Source organism: Rosa chinensis, chromosome 7, assembly GCF_002994745.2.
Source record: "Rosa chinensis cultivar Old Blush chromosome 7, RchiOBHm-V2, whole genome shotgun sequence".
Classification (NCBI taxonomy): Eukaryota; Viridiplantae; Streptophyta; class Magnoliopsida; order Rosales; family Rosaceae; genus Rosa; species Rosa chinensis.
In genome coordinates this window covers 16,124,545-16,144,814 of record NC_037094.1, presented here as the reverse complement: position 1 = coordinate 16,144,814, position 20,270 = coordinate 16,124,545, and the positions used below count along the sequence as shown (strand labels likewise).

The 20,270-nt window shown below is 36.2% G+C and overlaps 2 long non-coding RNA genes across 3 annotated transcripts; one reads left to right on the top strand and one right to left on the bottom strand.

Annotated features, from left to right (window-relative positions):
- Positions 1–549: 549 nt before the first annotated feature.
- LOC112175732 lies at positions 550–4,417 on the bottom strand. The gene is made up of 3 exons (XR_002926615.2): positions 4,140–4,417; positions 3,093–3,176; positions 550–842 (listed from the first exon to the last, which is right to left on the bottom strand). It is a non-coding gene; the product is annotated as an uncharacterized LOC112175732 (long non-coding RNA).
- Positions 4,418–16,800: 12,383 nt separating this feature from the next.
- LOC121050850 lies at positions 16,801–18,670 on the top strand. 2 transcript variants are annotated; one of them, XR_005804202.1, is made up of 3 exons: positions 16,801–17,440; positions 18,198–18,288; positions 18,370–18,670. It is a non-coding gene; the product is annotated as an uncharacterized LOC121050850 (long non-coding RNA). The 2 variants fall into 2 exon arrangements; XR_005804201.1 differs by lacking the exon at positions 16,801–17,440 and adding an exon at positions 17,601–18,082.
- Positions 18,671–20,270: the final 1,600 nt, after the last annotated feature.

Below are 20,270 nucleotides of genomic sequence, written 5' to 3'. Positions count from 1 at the left end.
TCCAATTATAATAGCACACCTGCAATCACTACACTAAAAATATTATCAGACAACGGCAGAAAACCGTTGTGGGATTTGGAGACCCACCGTTGTAGAGTGAGGCGTTGTCTAATGAAAAATCAGACAACGGTGGAACACAGTTGTCTGAGAAACACACAGACAACAGGTATGTGTTATAACTGTTGTGTGATAGCTCGGCAGATGGCAGGTGCAGCTGCGCAGCAGGTGAGGCGCTGCCTTCAGACAACACTACTTGTTTTCAAGCTGTTGTATGTTAGGCTTGTCAGACAACATTTCTATAATTTTTCTGTTGTATGATTTAGATTAGGACAACATAGTTCAAATCTGGTCTGTTGTTTGATTGCTTGTCAGACAACATGAGTTAGAATTATTCTGTTGTTTCATTACTCCTCACACAACAGTTTATAGTGTATTAGTGTCGTATGATTGTTACCTAATCATTGTGTGATCATAATTAGGCAAAATTAATACTCCATTATCTAAATAATGGTACTGGTGAAAATTGGAAAGAAATTTCAATCCAATTCATCAATTAAAGCACTCAAATTCATACATTATAGTCATCTATACATACTACAAATGATGTATTTCCTAATCATCTATACATTCATCAAACACAAAAAGTCATTCTAATAGCTCTTAGATATATGTATTGACGACAAACTTAGCCCACTCATTCCACATTTGAAAATACCAAATCATATGGTGCTCTTAACTGCTCTCCCAAGCAAAGACACTTCATCATCTTTCTAAAGCTCCCCGAGCTTCTACCCTTGCTCCCCTTCTCACTGCTACCAGCAATACCATATGAAGTACCAAACCTATAATTTAGACAAAGCAATAATACAGTTATACAACTCTATTACCTAAAATAAAATGTTGCATTCTATGATTAGTTAAGAGTAGAGGTAATACTATGCACAACATTAGATGTCTCCAGAAAAATCTAGCAAGTACAGAAATAGCTTTAAATTTAAGCACACCATCAGCTTTGACAAAGTAATATTCTTTTCATGTTAAGTCTCGGGTTTCCTTGAAACTGCTGTAATTTCTCTGTTTATGCAGAAATCAATTGTGTTTAGAAAGCAGGAACATATTTCTTGCAAATCCCAAAATCTCAAATCTAACCCCATTAATAAAATCCAAAATAGCAATGAGTATAACAAAAGAAGTCTTCCCAATATATGTGCTTGTAGTCAAAGTATGACCATAGGAGCTAAGATATATTGAAACATATTATATCAGAAAAACATAAACAGAACATGCCCTTCGCCAATATTGATCAAATTGCAAATACACCTGCCAACTATAGTGTAGCATACCCTATCATACCTCAAGTTCTGTAATCCCTACCAAAGACAATAGAAGTACAGCTTCTGGAAATGACAAGGAGACTACATTGTAGCTCAGTGCATTCTCAGATAAAATCCAAATTTTGCTTACACCGTATCAAACCCAGATGACTATAAAGAAGAAGACACCATGCAAGTTAGTATCAAACTACCAATTTTTTTTCTATCTATAGAGAAAATGTGCATCATCTAAATAGCGAGCGAGAGAGAGACATTGTTAGGCAGGGAGGAGGGGGGAAAGAGAAAGAGACAGAGAGAGATCCAAAAGGTGTAGCAAAAAATTGTTAGAATTAAGTAGAAATAATACTACGGTAAACATAACTTAGCCAAATATAAGACACTAGCTTGCATTCCTCTTTCAACACCAAGCCTGGCAAAATTGAGACCAAACTAAATTAACATAACTAATTTTGACAGAGAATTAATGTTATCATGTGAGGAAAGTTGTGATGTAGAATGACATTCTGCAGGTCCATAAAATTCTATACAGAAGGCACATGCTATATATATTCCACTAGTAAGAATGCCCACACTTTATTGCGGGATGTGAATGAGAGGATGTAAATGATAGAATTGGAACATTTTTGAAAAGCAGGGAAAATCTGGTTGTAATTTATTATTGAGTTTGAACTCTTATACAACATTCCAGTTTCTCATTCATTCAAAAAGAAAATTTAAATATTGTGGAAGATAAAACTAAAGCAAAATAGTTATGTTTCTTAAAATGGAATTACACTGATGAATATTACTTTCTTAATTAGTATGAGAACATTGGGTTTAAGCTGATATCATGTAAGAGTTTTAAGAGGGTTTCAAAATTAAAGAGCAAAACAACTTAAGTTAGACAAACGTTACAATAATGACATATTCATGCAGCAGTAAAGATATATCCATTATCTTAAAGGCAAATTGCACCTCTATATATATTAATCAATCTCATTACGTCTAACCCAAATAGCACATTTACATATAGTAAACTTGTATTCAATTTCTCTTTAGTTGCTTCATGTTTTTTCCTATATCTCTAGATACTCCGTATACAATTATATTGAACTCAAAGAACTATATTTAAGTTTACATACCAAATCACAAACAAAGAATCTAAAACCAAAACAAAAGCCTCAGCCCTATTCCTTGGTCCTAACAGCAATAAAGCTCAAAAGAATCCCATATCTACTCCTCGACAAATCAATACATGCATCACATTTCCATATATAGAACCTTGCAATTCTTGCAATTACTCTTTTTCTTTGTCACATACTTTACACGACTGATCTAAAATACTGTATCGATTACATTTAATATTAAACAAAAGGTAGAACTTAGTCAATTACATGAAAATGGAACAACATCCCAAACTGTGAAGAACACCTAAAGCCCAAATCTTAACTCCCCAGACAATGAAACCCCAATCCTCAAATGTCGAACTTCTAAACGTCAAAATCCCTAACCCCAGATATAAAGTTACCTATCATTGAAATCCTTTACACAACTAATCTAAAACATTAGACTAATCATACATTTAATATCAAACAGAGGTAGAACTAGGTCAATCACATGAAGAATTAACAATGCCACCTATGCTAAGGTCTTCTTTGGCTCGATTAAAACATGTACAGAAATGTTTTCTATGCACCCCTTAATCAAAAGAAGACCTCAATGTGAGAAACATTGTTAACTCTTTGAATAAACAATTCATAAAGAGATCTTCATTTATACCTCGAATACCATCCTCATTACCATCTGTAAACAGAGCGTTATTCTGATGTTCGTGAGATTCTTCAGTAATCCCTGTCCTAAGCACTGTAACCAACAAAGAAACAGTACGAATTAATTCATAGTTGCACAGAAACAATTATATTTGTACACAGTATCTATAATTTAACATTACTACATCCCGTTTTCGCCTGATCAATTCTATCAGGAGTAGATTGCTCTAGAAACCTTTTTATTCTTCTTTTGGCATTCTTAGTTGCCATATCTACATTTCCACAAAATATCCAACTAAAATTTCATATCATCATGGTCACTCCTCATAATCTACTAATCACACCACCATCAGGTCTCACTTTCTAATCTCTAGTTGTGTCATACATTAATTCTTATAGTACACATAGAATTAAATTCTTAGCTACATCTTTTAGTAAAACGTGACTCAAGAATATACACTTCATCTCAATTGACCAGGGAAAAAGCTTTTCACAGAACACAATATACATCCAGTTTTTAATTGACACAAAATAATCGGGTCAAAAAAATGACAATCCCACGAACACATTTATTGCTTTGGGTACTGAAATTCAAGAAATCAGAAACAGTTATATCAGATCTTGTACGACCTCACTGCCTAAACTTGCTTCCTTGAAAAAACATTCAAGAAACTCAAGAGAACGGAAAACCCCAGAAACCCAATTTGAGATTAACCCATTTTCAAACAGAGAATAAGTAAATTTAGACAAAAGGGAACAAATTGAAAATACCCAGACTTCAATATTCACTGCAAACCAAATCAATCACAACGAAAACCACACATTCAAAACCAGAAATCCATACGGATCAACCAAAAAGACACCCCTGATGACAAACCTTTTCGCTGCTTCTTCCAATCCCAATAACGCTAATTCTCCTCTGTCGGCTCTTTCTTTCAACCGCAACAACACAGATACACCTATAAACTCCACGTTTCTAGTCCTTTCTACGGAAACACGACCACGTTGAAAATATAAAAAGAACAACGCATTAATAAAGCAAGAAATAAAATTTTACCCAGACAATTGATAACTCCAAGGAGGATGCAAAACCGGGAACTCAACATCGCAAGCTCCTGAGCTATGAATCTTCTATGTTCCAAGCAAGTCTTGGAGTTGAGGACCTTTAAATGACGGAACTAAGGCTTCATCTTCTAGGGTTAAGAAAAACTGCGCGAAACCCCCTTTTCCTCCTCCTTGTTGATTGAGTGGCCGGAAAAACCCAGATCGAGTCGTGAACAAATCCCCAAATCAATGTTGTAAACTCAGAGATCGAAGAACCCACATCTTTAGTTGATTGTGTTGGAGCTGTAGGTTTCTTGGTGACTAAGTCAAATAGACTTATTACATTTAATCGTGTTAGTTGCTGTTCTGTTAATAAAGTCCTGAATATCAGGGTTTAGCTTAGGTTTGAATTGTTCCTTAACAGATTCACCACGTCTTTAGGTCATGTTAACGTGGTTGTTTTGTTTTTCATTCCTGTTTTGTAAGGCTGGTATAAAGCCACAGTTTCATTCATTCAATAAGTAGAGCTTTGAACTCCCAAATATTAAGATTTCTGTGTTTAGAGCTTAGAGGTTTCAACAGATTGATGAACCTTCTCCTTCTTCCCGATTCGCAGAATACTCCTTCATAAAAGGACTTGAGTGATGGCTGAGTCGAGAGCGAAGAACCCTAATTTCAAGCTAAGAAGTGACGGCTTTTGAGTGATGACTTGTGCTTTGGAGAGAGAAGAAGACTGATGAAGAAATTGTGTGGGAAATAAATGGAGAGGGAGACAAAAGTCGATAGCCCGAACCTAATTAAGTTGTCAAATGCGCGGGCAATTGGCTCCTTTTATTTTGTATTTATGAATCAGACAACACATAAATAAAAGCTACGTTGTCTGATTATAAATTTGAGCTGAGGCAATAAGGAGGGAAAGTTCCCGCTATGTGCAATCAAGGTTTCAATTTTGGCGTTAGAATATGCATTTCTCATTCAGACAACACAAATGAGTAATTTCAGTTGTAGGAGCTTTCAATCATCACATAAATGTCAATCAAAATTTGTAGATTTTGAGGGAGAATGAGTGGCATTTTAGGGCACATCCAAACCTTCCCAATGTATCTCCCTTTATCACACAACAGAAAGTAAAAAAACAGTTGTATGATATTTTGCAAGCTACACTCATACAACGGATATAACTATTCTGTTGTACTTTGGAGTACCAATTTGAAGCCAAATTTGAGTTAGGCTAGGAGGGAAATCTGCCGCAATTTTTTGTTTCATTCACACAACAAAATGGTCTTGTAACTGTTGTGCGATGACCTTCTAGCTAAAAAGTTCAGAACTTTAACCGCCTTATACAATGCAAGTTTTGTAAACGTGTTATGTGATTCACTTTCCATCATCACACAACACTTTTTTTTTTTCGTTGTGCAAAAAGTGTAGTATGTTAAGGTTTTTGGTGTAGTGAATTTTGCAAAGTCCCTTGATCCAGAAGCATAATTCTCACTCAAACACAATAAATAACACCAAAGCACAAAAATTTAAAGGAATAAACCCAAATGGAACCCCTAAAAAAAAAACACTAGAAACCCAACTCCCTCACAGTCCCATTGTAGCAACTAAACAGAACCCACTTTCTCAAAACCTCAGAAGCAATCAAAACACCAAAACCTTTTGCTTTCAGGCCCCAAAGACTCCACCTTTATGACAAAAATTGTAGAGAATTAACATAAGGCTGAGATAGATAGAAAATGGCGTAGCATCCAGCAAGAGCAAAAAGCTGAAATACACTCCAATCACCTGAAATTAGAAAAAGTTGTGAACCCGTTTTCGATCATTAACTCCACCCAGATCTCTCGCCGAGCTTCACATACACTCCATGAGACCTTTTTGCTTTCAGAGACTACCAACACCTCTAGAAATTGAGAGAGAGAGAGAGAGAGAGAGTGAGTGAGAGTAAGAGTTCGGGAGTAAAAGGGTAGTGAGAGATAAGAGAGTGTGGACATTTTTGTGTGGGGAGAGAGAAGAGAGATGTGGGTGAGATCTATTAGAGACATAAACTGAGAGACATCAAAACCATCCCCATTCCAATCTAATCGAAGACCTCAATCAACGTTTTCATCAAACATGAACTCACCATAGTTAGGGATTTCGTCGGCTCCTTGCACAACTCGGGGTACTCGTTCATCCATTTCCGGCCCTTCAATGGATGATTCCTTGTACTGGGTTGCAAGATTTCAAGATAGGGTTTAGGCGAAATTGTTCTGGGTTTCTCGAATTGGGATAGAGTCAGTTTACAGTTTCTTAGTTTGCACTTTGGAGAGAGTTTAGGCAAGTTTAGAAGAGAGATGTTGTTATGGAAGCTAATCTCAGATAGATATAGGGTATAATAGGAATTTTGTTTCAAATGGGGCCCACTTGATCAGTTAGACGCTGCCACATCAGCACTTAACGTCCAATTTGGATGCCTGAAAAATTTTTGGGCACGGGTGATGGAAATTGAGAGGACGGGAGTGTTACTGATGAAATTGAAAGAGTAAGGACTAACATAATGTCGAGGTCAAACCTCAGGGTACTAAATTGAAATTTTTCCTATTGTCTATATACCTGTAAATATTGTCCTAAATGGAGTAAATACCAAAATGTTTACCCCAATTACACAATCGAGAACTATATTATGTGAATGAGGACACATGCTCTACTTGGTATAAATACGAAGATTTACCACTTGTACAACACATCTGTCTGTCAATTTTATAAAATGGTTCATAATTTGATAGACGTTGTCTTAGACCTTGTAATTACCACAAACAGGACATTTATTACAATATTTTTAATCATTTATCCTTATATTCGTAATAAGTGTTGTCAGAGATGTAATTATTTTCTGAATGAGAAATATTACACAAGATACCACCTAATTACACATTCGAGAACTATATTACATGAATGAGGGCACATGCTCTATTTGGTATGAAATATGAAGATTTACTACTTGTACAACACATTTGTTGTCAATTTTGTAAAATAGTTCATAAACTGGTATACGTTGTCTTAGACCTTGTAATTACCACAAACATGACATTTATTACAATATTTTTGATCATTTATCTTTATATTCGTAATAATCGCTATCAATTATGTAATTATTTTCTCAATGAGGAACATTACACAAGGTACCACCCAATTACACAGTTGAGAGCTCTATTATGTGAATGAGGACACATGCTCTATTTAGTCTAAAATATGATCAAGATTTACCACCCAAAACAACACATTCATTTTTAATTTTATAAAATGATTCATAAACTTGTAAATGTGGTCCTAGACCATGTAATTACCAAAAAAAGGACATTTTTTTACAACATTTTTCGTCATTTCTCCCTTTTTTTTTTTATAAATATGACCGTATGTGGAATAAGTACCATAATATAATTAATTTTCCACATATATAAGGTAATATATTGCCATCATATAAGTAATTATTTGATATAATGATAAATTACTCAAAGTAGACCTCAGTTATAATTGATTAAGGAAAGTACTAATGATGTACTTAATTAATAATAAAAGACTCATTACTTTTTTATTTTTTAGAGAAAAAGATTCTATAATTAATTACTAATGATTTGGTTATGGGGTAAACAGGTTACCAACCTTTTAAATATTCAAGGCAATTGGATATATTATTAATCGAACGGTCTAAAATATTCAAAAAAATTGTTACATAACAAACAGCCCAGCCACCTTAGGATTTTCCTAGAACTATATATCTTTGTAGGAAAAATTTAAGGCTCCAAAATCCAAAGTCCAAAGTTCAGGTTGGTATAGAATTGCTGACTAGCCGTATAAGTACAACCGGAAGTCGCTACCATATGAAGTCTCTTTCTGGTTTAAAAGAATCAGGTGATGTGATTGTTAGAGAACCACTAGAAGGATGTTGTATCATTGAAACAGAAACCACAATTTTGAAATTTCAGTAAGATGTTCGAAAATGTGTTGCTCTTTCACTAAAAGATTATTATCATCAATACAAATTGAATTACAGGGAATGAGGGATGGTATTCGTATGTGAGGTAAGGATCACCATGAAACCGCATTTTAATTACCTGAACTGTATGTTTGGTATAAATGCATGACTGTTTTTTTGACTTTGTCAAGGGGAACCCAAAGACTTCCTAGGCCCAAAATAAACCCCTTCGGCGCATGTGAAATGCTCCAACTGTGCATTGCAGCACAGTGCCTGGCCACTTTGACTGTTTCAGGATTCGAACCTAGGTTGGGGAGCACACCCAACTAGGCAAGAACCACTAGGCCACTTGCAGTGGTTAAATGCATGACTGTTGATGACACACGAATTTGGCGTACTGTTGACAGTAAAAGTTTCTATCCAAATTCATGTGTGCTATCCGCAAAAGAAATTAAAATTCAATGATGAAGTAGATAGCAAAAGTTGTTTCCATCGTTTTGAAACGCAACCAATTAGAATGAGTGAGGTCTCGTATATAAAGGGAGAGAAATCTAGAATGATCATGGGCAAGGGAAGAAAGAATACGATGAGTAAGCTCGTCTGGAAGATCACTGAATCTGTATATTAGACTCTTACTGCAGCCTCTGTTCTGACCCATGTAAATTGGTTAGTAGATAATATAGCCTCTCTTATGATCCATGATAATTGGTTTCCTACCAATTATTTGACAGATCCCTCTAACCCGAAATAATCATACATAAAGACAGTTCATACCACTGGCGGATCTATTAACAGACTAGGACGGGCTTAAGCCCGTCCGAGATTTTGAAGCCCAAAAAAAAAAAAAAATAGATGTATACATTTTTTTTTAATTGGGGTTTCTCCAGACAATAGAAGCCGTAGACCAGTAGCTGACCCGAACTAACTCCCCATTCCCGAGTCCCAACTCCACTCATCGACTATGGGTTAACATCAACTGGAGAATCTTCTCTCTCAGAGTCACAGTCTCACTCAGTCACCCTCTCCCACTTCCTCCTCCTCTCACCGTCTGCGGTTCAGCTGGCTCTCCCGACTCCACTCATCGACTACGAGTCTACGACCTATTCGAAGTTTCAAACTGGTCAACTGGAGAATCATCTCTCATAGTCTCACCCTCTCCCATTTCCTCCTCCTCTCACCGCCTGTGACTCAGCCGGTTCTCTCAATCTCTCTTCTCCACTTCTCTCAAAGATCAACTGAAGTTCAATTTTGTTTAATTGAATCAATCTAATTTGGGGCAATTTATAGGGTTAAGGATTGATGTGAAATTCAATTTCGTAGGTTGTATTGGATATTTGGATTGAAGCTTTCGTTAGTTCATGGATTGAAGAATGAAGGTTGCAGACTAGAAATCAGGTAGGCTGTAGGCAGTATTCTCTCCTTCTCCTTGTTCTGCAAATATGCAATCTACTGCTGGAAATCAGAGAAGCTTGAGTCCATTATTTGCTTTCTTCTTAAGCTAGCTTCCTACTCATCCCCCTTTCTTTTTCAACTTGTGATTCGTCTTCGGTTTCAGTTTCTTGGAATTTGAGTTAGATTTGTGGCTTTGTGGGCAGATTCGGTGACTTGAAGATTTGCACCTTTTCTACTTCAAGATTCATTGCTTTCTTGGGGTTTCTTTGTTTTAATTTCTTGTTCATGTGTGCATCTATGTATGATCTTGTATAGGATGGAAGTAGTTCTGGAGTTCTAGACTCCATTATTAGATTAGCTACAATCTACTGCTTTCCAAGGTACTTTTTTCTTTTCTTTTCATTGTGCATATAAAATTGTGGCTTATATTGTGGCTTTTGTTTTTTGTTTAAGAAGTACAAGTCCGTCCAAGATTTCAATCCTGGATCAGCCATTGGTTCATACCCTGACTAGCTAGAATTTAAGAGACAAAATGTGAAGAGATCGAGCAAGGCAAATTGGGGAATTGAGGTGTGTGTGTTTGTTTCGATGTTTGTTCTCATCATGCTCAAGTCTTCCTATTTTTACGCAGAGAACACTTCCTAAAATAGTGTATAAACAATAATAGATATTGGCCCTAATATATTGGATTGGACCATTCAAATTATCTCTGCTAAACTGTGTCACTTCCCTTGTTGCTTTGGGTTTCCATTATGGACCCAATAGACTATGAATTTCACAATAATGTTCACCAGATCATTAAGTGACTAAGGAACTAATGCTTAACCACTCTTAGATGTAAATTTAACTGTGAAAAATAGTTATTTTTAAATTAAGTAGTTTTATTTTTCACCCTTAGATCTATATCAATCCAAAGGTAATTGAGCATAATTTCGTAGTCAGTAACTAACCAGATGAACACCATTGATAAATTGTACGTTTAAAAGATTTTAACCGTATTTTTTATAGTAAGATTTGAATATTCCTACTAACAATTATAACATCCTTGCTCCCTCTATGTTTTCAGTCCCTGCAAATCAATATGACACAATCACAAGTCACACATTTAACCCAAAAAAGAAAATTGAGTTAGGTCCCATGCCCCAACTAGTTCTATAGTGGCTACGCCATTAGCTATCAAAGTCAAGCCATATGGACCAATGAGGTTATCCTAGACCATAAACATTCGGTTATTTAGGACTACTTAAAATTTACTCTCTTCCGGATATCAACTATCACATGTATTCTTACTTCACTATATACTCTTTATTCTCATATTTTGAGGGTGGTGAGTTTTCAACTTGAGATATCATCCAGCATTATGAAGAAAAATGTCATAAGACCATGTAGGCCTCGGTACTAGCATTAGTAAAACAATTCTTTCCAACACAGGTAACACTTTCTATGAAATTGAAAAGTTCAACGTTGGATATAAAGTAGAGAATAACACAATAAATGTAATCTATTCTTTTAATCTGGTAACAATGTATATGGTGGATAAGTGAGTGTTGTGTCCGTTAGGGGACTCCCGCATGGTGTATTCGTTGGCAAAGGAATGTGTTGTTCAATGAAAAATCTAGTTTTGTTCAAGTAACGGATTCTAGCCAATTGAAAGGATCCTCTGATCAATCCAGAGATCGTTTCGATTCCATTAGCAATGAGGGTTGGATTGTAAAATTTTGTTAAGATACTAAAAAAAGAAACATGAAGTGGGAATTGTAAAATGAGGAATGTGAAATTCACTCCCAAAATTTAATATGTGTTTAAGGAAGATATAATTGTAGAGAGAATTGGGAGAATAGATACATCCTTTATTGATAATAGGAGTCTCTATATATAAAGGATACAAATACATAATCTTCGAGTACAAGGAATCATATTCTAATTAGAATAAGGAATCTAGAACATTCTCTCATATTACAGCTATAGAGAGTAATCCTAGTTTGGTAAGGCACACATAATTATGATATCTTTCAACACTCCCCCTTGTGCATTCCAAACATGATGTCATCATAACACCATGGCGCTTCAAATGTTGCCTTGTTAAAAACTTTGCTCGAGTAATAAAAACCTTGTGGGACAAAACTAACCTCGAGGAGGAGAAAAAGAGTATAACACTTCCTTCACTCTTCGAGATCAAACATGTAGACATCATGCCTCCCCTGATGTCGAGAGCTCCTCCTGATTGCTACAATCATAGGATTTCGGATAATTTCCTCATTTTGATACTCTTCACATGTTTCTCAAAAGTGGATTTAAGTAACGACTTCGTAAATCAGTCTACCACATTATCCTCATATTGGATTTGATTTACTTCAATCTTTAAAAGTGTTTGTGATTGTTGATTGTAAAAGAACTTGGGCGATATATGCTTGGTATTGTCACCCTTGATGAAACCTTACTTCATTTGTTCAATGCAAGCTTCATTGTCCTTATAGATGCACGTAGGTTCATCCGTGGTAGACTTCAAACCACATGCTCTTTGAATGTGTGCAACTATGAACCTCAACCATATGCACTCACGCACTTCTTCATGTAGAGAAATAATCTCTATATGATTCGAAGAAGTAGCAACAAGAGTCTACTTTGTAGACCTCCAAGATATCATGCTGGTTCTTATGAAAAAGACATAATCAGTTTAGGAACGATCTTTGTGCGGGTCAGAGAGATACCTTGCATAAGAAAAACTCATCAAAACATCACTATCATTTTGACATAAGGAGGGAGGACGCTAGCCACCCTTGGTGGTGGTGGCAGCGTTGCAATTTACAACGGTGGTGACGACCGCTCTTGGGCCTATCAATTCTGATTCCATCTTGTCATCCATTATTTTATCTCTGTAGGGATAAAACAAACTCATATCTATCGTACCCTTTAATTATAGTAAGATAGTCTTTATACCAGTCCAATGGCGTCGCGTTGGCGCAGGGCTACATCTAGCCAACAACAGGTGTCTGGTCTTGTATTGTGCTAAGTATAATTTTGTGCCTATCGCACGTAGGTAAGCACTTCTGCTATTAACACGTCTTCGTCATCATCCCTAGGACGAAACGGATCCCTTTTAGGGTCAAGACTACTAACGACCATAGGAGTTCTTACAGGCTTGACTTTATCAAAATGCCTAAGCATCCATTGACATGGTATACATGTTCTAAATCTAGATAAAACCATGTTTTCCTAAGGTGGTTCATCTCAAACTCGCATTTCAAATATTCAGTAGTTTCCCTTAACTCATCAAGGGTTCCAATTATGTTCATCAACATAAACCGCAACAATTGCAAATCTGGAACTTGTTATGGAAACGTGCGAGAATAGTTTCATCATATCCTTTCCCAATCAAGTAATCATTTAGTGAGTGTTGCATCTTCATTGCAAACATGCTCTGTGGTCTAGAGCCACTTGATTTGGGTAAATGAAGTCCAGCAGGGACATTCATGTATATTTTCATATCTAGATCCTCATAAAGATACGTAATGACCACATTCGTAAGCTGTATGTTCAGTTATTCGGAAACTACTAAACTAAAAGGTAGTGGAGAGCAATGTCATCTATTACAGGAGAATATGTCTCCTCGTAGTCGATTCAAGGGTGTTGTGAGAAGCCTTGCGCGATGAGGCGAATCTATAATTTTTTTTTTCTCTCATCACGCTTTCTAACGAAGACCTATTTATGTAAACATGTTTTATGTTAGGAGGTGTCAGCATCTCAGGGCCGAAATCCTTCCTCTTCGTTAGTGAATCTGATTCAACCTAGATTGCATCTTTCCATTTAGGCCAATTTTCTCTAAGTTGACATTTTTCAATGGAGCAAGGTTCGATGTCATTGGTCTCAATAATCCTACATTCTCATGTATGATGGAATTCCTACATGTATACAGGGTGGATGTAGTATAGTAATGGAAGAAAATGAGTTGTCGTTCCCACGAGGATATTAATTAGTTCACTTCACAATATGAAAACCTAAGTTAATTAAACGAAAAACACACAAAAAAATAAGCATAAATCGACTAAGACACACACACAATGACTCAAACTAAGACTTATGATTTTCACGGTTTTGAAAGAGTTTATGATAATGGGAAAATAACTTGAAAATAAAAACTTAAAAAGTGAATCTAAATAAATTGAAAAGAGTTTATAATGATTAAGAATATGATAATGATGAGCCTAGGGTGTCGGAATCAACCACAAACAATCTTATCTACGTTTTGAACTAATCAATGGATTCTCTCGTTTCTTTAGATAACAATTCATGTATCTAAGTTCAGGTACGACACTTAGATCATAGTTTTCCTTAAGTGTATGATTCTCTCCAGGTACGGCAGATGTCGTATATCCTAACATGCAGTCTATCCAGGTACAGCATAAATATAACATATAGGACTTATTACGTTCTAGAAAACAAGGGAATTATGCAAACCATTACTTCAGGTACGACAATAATGTAATTCACAATTCTTTATCTCATGAAGCTAATTTGAATTCTATTGCAGGTACACCTCAAATTCATCTTCTAATAACTAGATGCAAAGCCCTAAACGTCGCGAATCAATAGAACTTTAACATAACAAACAATTCTAGCAGAGATTAAGAAAACTATTAATCCATCAATTGAATATCAAAACATGTAAACAATCATGCTAGGGACACATCCTAGCCCTAGAAAAGAGGTTTAGAAAAATAAAACTAAATAAAACATAAGAAAAACATGAAAATAATGGAAAGGGAAAAGAAGGGGAAGATAGGTGAGTCATCTCCGTTCCTTAGGCGTCTTCAATGTGCTCCCGAGACTCTTTTTCTCATGTAAATTCGTGCTCCCTTTTATAGGGAAGATTTCTGCTCATTTTTGGCTTCATGTTTCCTTCTAAGACTTGAGAATAGATTCCTTTCTTCATTTGGAATGGGAAAACCTTGAAATATCTCTTGTAGAAGTAGAAATAAGTTCCTCATCTGAATTAACTTCCTTGAAACATTAGGATTGATGATCTTGTGCCACAGAACTTGAGTTCTCCACGAATGTTTGTAAATTCTGGAGCAGATTTCCTGTCTAACCTATCTTCACTCAAACAATCATAACTTTCTCCAGAAGAATTGAAATCGAGATTTGTAAAATTCTACAGGAAGTAGACATCCGTAGCTTTCCAATGATATAAGGCTCATTATCTGATTTGATCAGAGTAACTCCCTGTAATTTGGCGAAGTTAGGTATTTTGCACAGGCAGATTCCCAGTCTCAGATTGCACATTGCCTTTCAATCCTAGTTAGCTCATTTTGGCTTCTTTTCTTCTTTCTATGGAACAAACCTACAAAAACACTAAAAGATGTAAATAAGTCATAAATAAGGAGAACTAAACGTAAAAACCAAGATTAAGAGGCATTGAAATATAGGATAATATGAGCATATCAATGTACACTAGTGTCGTTTGTAGAGATCTCTATATTCTTAGGAATTGGTTCTAACATTAAGGCGTCCCCCAACGATGTCACTTAGACATAACCACAATCCAGAATATTCTCATGAGAATGATTTTGAGTATTAATAATCATTGGATCAGGTTGTGCCAAACTCGCTCTCTTCCTAGGGCGAGAATCCATCAAACTAATGAGTCTCCTACGCTCTCTAGCAAAACCCATTGCCTGTGACGCCATTATGCCATCTTGTGGCATCACCATGCCACCATCCATGGTGGCAGTGCCCTACTCAGCTCCTCTGGGTGGCGCCATGTCCTCTCGAGGATACATCAATCCTCTGGGTGGCGCCATGGTGAGGATAGACCACGACAATTTATGTCATTCCTGTTGAACATTGAAGTTTTAATATCCCCCTAACGATGGGAAGATTGTCTCATGACAATTCGCAAATCTAGAGGTAAAGAGATCGCTTATCAAGGTTTTACATTGCGTACTTGTAGTTGGAGATTTATATCACACACAAATATGTATGCATTCATTGTTAATGACCTATTTTGCTACGTTGTAGCGGCGCGATTGACACATAAACCGCGCACTCAAATATGCGTAAGTACGAGATAGCAGACTCGCACCCAGCCACTAGTTGTAACACAAAGGTGAGTGACGAAGGGTCGTACACGAATTAGCATAGCTGCATGCAATATTACATAACCCTAAGCCGAAAGACCATTTGGGTGTGTACATTGGAATATGATGCCTAATATCAATCCCCAATGATATGCAATAGTCATCGAAAATCTTTGATGTAAAACTCTCTAGTAATATCAAGTCAAATTGATTGAATGAGATAATTCGAGTAGTGAGCCCGTAGTCATATGATCTGGGCTAGGAGTTTTAGCATAAGCAGCATTACAAGTGGACGATGGCGGGACACGTGACCAGCATGTCCGCACATCAACCAACACCATAAAACATCTAAGCCGTTGAATCGGTCCACAGAATCCCCTTGGATTCTATGTAAGAACATAATGAGAAAACTTGTATCCTTTGTGTAGGACAGTTTTAGTCCTAATTTCCCTAAGGAACAAGCTTTGCAAAATGAGCGATGGGCTGTAGAAGCAACTAATGAGGATTTTGGTTAAGTCACAAAGTCACAATTGACTTGAGAAGTAAGGAGAGGTGGCAACGTGCTACTCTTGGCGTTAATGCGGAGTTTATGCCTTAGAGGATGACTACATCGCCGTTTTTGGTTGGTTGCTAATTGCGACAGTGCCGTTAGGCGCAGTGGAGGTCCAGGTATCTCCACGAATCAACTTTTGATTCATACTTCTTTTCGCTCAAAAGAATGGATGTCTGTGTGAAGTCTTTAATAAACGGATCATCATAACACGACCTGGATCTCCTAATTGGTCATGCCAAAGCCTATATGTGTCAGTGTCCCAAAGGTCACCTCTTATGATGTTGTTAGACTCAATTACTTGAATAGTGGTTACATATAACCCACTAGAGCAACACATAAGCTTCTCTAATTCCCGATTTTATCCATAGTCATTAGAGCAAGTTCACCCGTTGAGCTTGACCGGTCAAGACTATTCACTGCTTTTTTGCCGTGTATTTCAATTCCACTATTGAGGTTGGCTGGTTAGACACTGTTCATAAAATGTCAGGAATGGTCACAAAACCGATCAAGCTCAACGAGTGAACTTGCTCTTAGAGGTAATGCAATGGAACTCATGTCCGTTCTCACTATATGTTTCCACATGAAAACTATTGACTCTAACATCTCTACAGCTCAAAAGGAACTACAAGAAATTTCTCCTTTTGCAACGGGTTTATATACAAGGACTTAAACATATTTCCTTGCTTGACCCCTTGATCTCGGGCCTCTTTCCACCTAATCTATCACTTTTAACTGGATGAGAAAAAAAAGAAAAAGAAACTCTCAGTTCCCCTCAAGATGAAAAACCAAACCCTAAAATCCCAAACACCCAAATCTAGCTAGCTATGTCTTCTATCTTCTCAAGTTGTCAGTGCAGATTTGTATTTATGATTGGCAGTAGCTCTAGCCTCAAATCGATGCCTAGCACAGCCACCATTCCCTCAAACTTTAGCGAGAAACCCCAACGTTATCTCCACAGCTCTCTTCTGTCTTGCACTGGTGAAATTTGTATCTCTCTTTCCTTGTATCTTTCATTGGTTTGATTTCGATGGCTTTTAATTAATGGTTTAAGTTTGACTCAAATGAATTTTGGGTATCATTTGGTTTAATTTTGTTTTGTTGTGAATGCAATTTGCTTAGAGTTTGTCAGATTGCATTTGAATTTCAAGATTTTTGATTTTTCTTTATTGTAGTACCACACTATCTACTCTTTCTCAGCCTCTCAAGCTTCAATCTTTTGGATGCCAACCTTGTGTTTCATTCATATAACATATGTTTGAAATTGTTCTTTTTGGCTCCATTGCAGGTGGAGTTGTTCAAGCGGTGCCGATTTGAAGTACCATAAGTATTTTCTAGAGGTATAGTAACACTCTTGGATTTAGATTTCTTAAAAGTTAATGTTAATCAAAACCAAATTTAATTAAAAGAATTAGAGCCTTTAGTTTTGTTGGGTGATTGAAGTTATCTATTGTTCTAATCAGTTACCATGTTAATTCTGAGTTCTTACTCATAATATTCTAGCTTAAAGTGTGTAGTTGTACACTTATTAAATATATTCTTTACTAATTGTTCTTTGTTCTCTTCTATAGTTTGCTGCAAAAACAGTGGTTTAAAACCTAAGAACATATTCTCTAGGTATGTTATTAAGCTTGATACACTCAATCCATATATGAAGTTAAAAATTGAGGTAATATATTGGGTTCCCATCTCCATCATTATTACAATCTATTCCACTTTAAATTTTAATCTGTGCCTCAGTAGAATATGATAGTTCAAGTATCATCTTGCAATTGGATTTTTTCTTTGTTACCATCTGCATGGGTCTAATGTTTGGTTTATTGCTAGATAAGTACTCCTGCATTTTCCTTGCTAGTTGCTTTGGAAGATAATAAAAAACTTTTCAAATATTTTGATATGTGTTGTTTAGTCATCCATGTTGAGGAAGACATACACTAAAGGGGCAGGCAATGGGATCCTCCATATGCTCTTTGCTCTCCATGGTCAGATTTATGTTTTTACATTTCTACAACAATCATGTAGTGATATTTTTCAACCCCTTTCGTTTCCTATACTTTTTAGGACACTACTAATATCTTAACCTGGTTATTTGGGCAGCTCTGAGAGGACTGGATCTGCATACTGGCTTTTTTCATGTTGAGGCAAATTAAAGCTGCCCCTAATAACTTTGATCCTGTAAACAAAATTGGTGAGCAGTTTTGGTTGTGTCGATTAATTTATAGGCCTTAATTTCATAATGATCGAAAATTGAATAACCTGTTCAATGCAGGGCATATTATTGGATGGCACTACAATTGCAGGCAACTCTTTTCAAAATCAAAGCGAGGAAATCGTGGGTTTGTGAATGAAGTAGCTAGCATGATATCTGGTTTACAACATCCAAATGTGGTTAGGTTATATAGTTGCTGCATTGAAGGAAATTAAATACTGTTGGTATATGATTACATGGAAAATAACAGCCATGCACATTCTTTGTCTGGTAAGCATATCTGATCTACAAAGAAAAAAAAGACACTAAAAATGATTTATCAAGCAATTTAATTGATTGGAAATCTATGTTACTTGCATATCCAAAGGAAGAGAAAGGTCCAAAAATTGGATTGGCCTACAAGGTAAAAAGTATGCCTACGCATAGCAAGAGGTTGTAGGATGAAAATGTGGTTGCTTTTCAAGACATGAAAGCTGCCGCTATAAGGTATTGAATAATTTCCCCTTAATTTAGCTCGAGGTGATTTGTATTTCCTGTCATCAATGATTTTCCTTTTGTTGGTTTATACATGAATATCTATGAATTCTTTTAGGTATGGATGTGAGGATCATAACATGTGAGACTGTTTAGACAATATCATTTATCTTAAGAAGGTTCTCAGTATGAAACACTGTTTTGCTACTCCTGTAGGTTATGTGTAATTTGGATTTAACACAGAAGACGGTGGAGTTGTGTACCGTAAATGGGCCCCTGCAGCTTAGTGAGTTCATTAGCTTTTGAACAACCATTTGATTAGCTTTAGAAAAGTCGTAGTTGTAACATTTCCTATACATTTCTGTCTACGGGATGTAAAAGAGGGCTGTTTTTTCCAATGGTAACTGTTTCTTTGCTGATTTTTATGGCACACATAATGACTTTCAATCGAAACAGATATATTTTTTTTTGCTCAACATTTTTTTTCTTATGATTGTACTATTACGAACATAATTAAGAAAAGAAAAAAATTAAACCCATAGTATAAACCAGCAGCGTCGCGCGGGAATACTACCTAGTGGGATCAATAACAACATGCTTGCTTCCAAGGGGTGGAGCAGGGCGCGCAGATCCTATTTCCTTAGAGGTCATGGATCTGATCAAGGGTCTTTCTGTTAAACTACATTCTTTACTGTATTATCTCACATGTGGGGTTTGAAATAAACTGTGGTTGCTATTGTTGCACTTTTACATTGATTGTTTTGAAGTTCATATTTTGGGTTTCTTCTAATATTCTCATATTGAAGCAAGGAAATGACCACTTGAAGGCTCAACTAGAGTTTTTTTAGGGGATTTCTGGAACAGATGAGTTGGGATGACTTTTCCCATACCAGAATACACACACCCCAGGCTTCAACGATTTGCATTTGCTAATTTCTGGTTTGGTGTCTATTTGTGCATATGTATCTTATTTTGCTAATTAATCTTGTTATAGATTAGTGTAGCCTTAATTTTTGATGTACAAACGAAATAATTATTTTTAATTCAAGGAATAAAAGGAAGGTCTGGAATGACATTTGGGGTACATTTCTTTTTCAGTTTATTTATTTATTTTTATAATATTAAATGCAAGGAATTTTCCTTGTATATCAGCCAACCATGGTTAACCTTAGGTGTTCAATTCCTTGCATTTGAGATGAACAATTCCTTGCATTTGGTGAACTCAAATGCAAGGAATTTTAAATCGTCGTATTTGCTCTTTTGCAAGGGCCTCTTTGCAAGGACCCAAATGCAAGGAACATTCCTTGCATTTGGGTTAATGCAAGGAATTTTCAGTTTTTTACAAGGAAAAAATTCCTTGCAAAATGCCATTTTTCTTGTAGTGAGGGTTCTTCTGGCCCCAAGAGTGTAGAGAACTTCAGTGACATTAATCAATGTGCCATTTGGCAACAGAAATTAAGCTGGTCCTTGACCATGAATCAATTTAG